Below are 2,068 nucleotides of genomic sequence, written 5' to 3' on the forward strand. Positions count from 1 at the left end.
TAGCACTAATCTGAGGTCAATTTATAGCAATGAGCAAACACATCAAAACACAGGAAAAACATGACAATTGACTCTCTAATCCAACATCTCCAAAAATTTGAAAAAGAACAGCAAGAAAACCTGACACCCTACAAAAAAACTGAAATGATAAAAATTAGGACAGAAAAAAATGAAATAGAAAACAGAAAAACAATTGAAACCATCAATGAAACTATGAATTTGTTCTTTGAAAAGCTCAATGAAATCGACCAGCCACTAACAAAACTAGCAAGGAAAAAGATACCAATAAACTGAAAAAGATAAGGTCAATGTCACAACAAAACCAGCTAAAATAAAATGGCTAACAATGCAATATTATGAAAAATATACTCAAACAAATACGAAAAACTAGAGGAAATGGACAAATACTTAGAAATTCACAACTCATCTAAACATTTATCAAATATTAAGACAAGAACTGTCACCAATTCTATATAAACTATTTCAGGAAAGAAAAAAAGATGGAATTCTTTGAGACTCATTCTATGAAGCAAATATATCCTTGATACAAAAGGCAGGTAAAGACACCACTAAAATAGAAAACTACAGGCCAATATCTCTCATGAACACAGATCCAAAAGTCCTGAATAAAATCCTCACCAATAGAATCAATGATACATTAAAAAAGTAATTCACCATGACCATGTGGTATTCATAACAGGTATGCAAGGATGGTTCAACATAAGAAAACTAATCAGTGTAATTCATCATATTAACAAAGCAAAGGACAAGTACCATATGATCCTATCAATTGATGCAGAAAAAGGCCTTTGACAAAATCCAACACCCTTTCCTTATTAAAACAAATAGGATTAGAGGAGAATTTCCTCAACATATTAAAAAATACATATGCAAACACAAGAGCCACCATTGTTCTCAATGGAGAGAGATTAAAGGCATTCCTTTTGAGGACAGGAACTAGGCCAGGATGCCCACTATCACCTCTCCTATTCAATATTTTATTGGAAGTCTTAGTAATAGCAACAAGAAAAGAGAAGTAAGTAAGAGGTATCCAAGTTGGCAAAGAGGAGGAAAAAATATCTCTATACACAGATGATATGACAGTATACTTAGAAAATCCTAAAAACTCAGCAAGAACACTACTGGACATAGTTGACCAATTCAGAACAGTGACAGGGTATAAGATCAACATACAAAAATCAACTGGATTTCTCCACAGTGACAAAGAGAATACAAAACTGGAGCTAAGAAAACCAATACCCATCTCAATAGCTAATCACAAGATTAAATACTTGGGAGTAAAACTAACCAGAAAAACAAATGATCTGTTCAAAGGAAATTACAAAACATTACTACAAGAAACAAAAAGAGAAATAGGGAAATGGAAGATTATACCTTGCTCTTCGATAGGAAGACTCAATATTGTGAAAATGACAATACTACCAAAGGCAATTTACATGTTCAGTGCAATCCCAGTACAAATATCAATTTCATTCTTCAACGAAATGGAAAAGGCAATCTCTTAATTTCATTTGGAATGGAAAGAGGCCCCGAATAATCAAAGCATTCCTTAAAAAGGAAAACAAGGTAGAAGGCATCTCACTCCCTGATTTCAAATCCTACTACACTGCTGTGGTGGTCAAGACACATTGACCCATGGAATAGTCTTGAGAACCCAGAAATTAGCCCATCTTCCTATGGAAAACTAATTTTTGAAAAGGAAATGAAACCAGTTAACTGGGGAAATAACAGTCATTTTAACAATGGTGTTGGCAAATTAGAATAATATCTGTAGAAAACTCAAGCAAGAACCACACCTCACATCATAGACAAAAACCAAATCAGAGTATATCAGGGACCTAGGACTAAACCCAAAGACTATAAACTTCACTAGAGAAACTGGAAAGACCTCCAGAAGGACTAATCTACAAATGAACAGTCTTCCTGCATCCTGAAAAACCTACAATCAGGAGAGGATAAAATAGATGAACGGGACCTTCTAGAAATCAAATCCCTATGCACATCCAAAAACTTCTACAACAGGGTGAAATGGAAAGCCACAGGCTGG

Source organism: Elephantulus edwardii, unplaced genomic scaffold (genome assembly GCF_000299155.1).
Source record: "Elephantulus edwardii isolate Elephantulus edwardi_28Jun2011 unplaced genomic scaffold, EleEdw1.0 scaffold00030, whole genome shotgun sequence".
Lineage (NCBI taxonomy): Eukaryota > Metazoa > Chordata > Mammalia > Macroscelidea > Macroscelididae > Elephantulus > Elephantulus edwardii.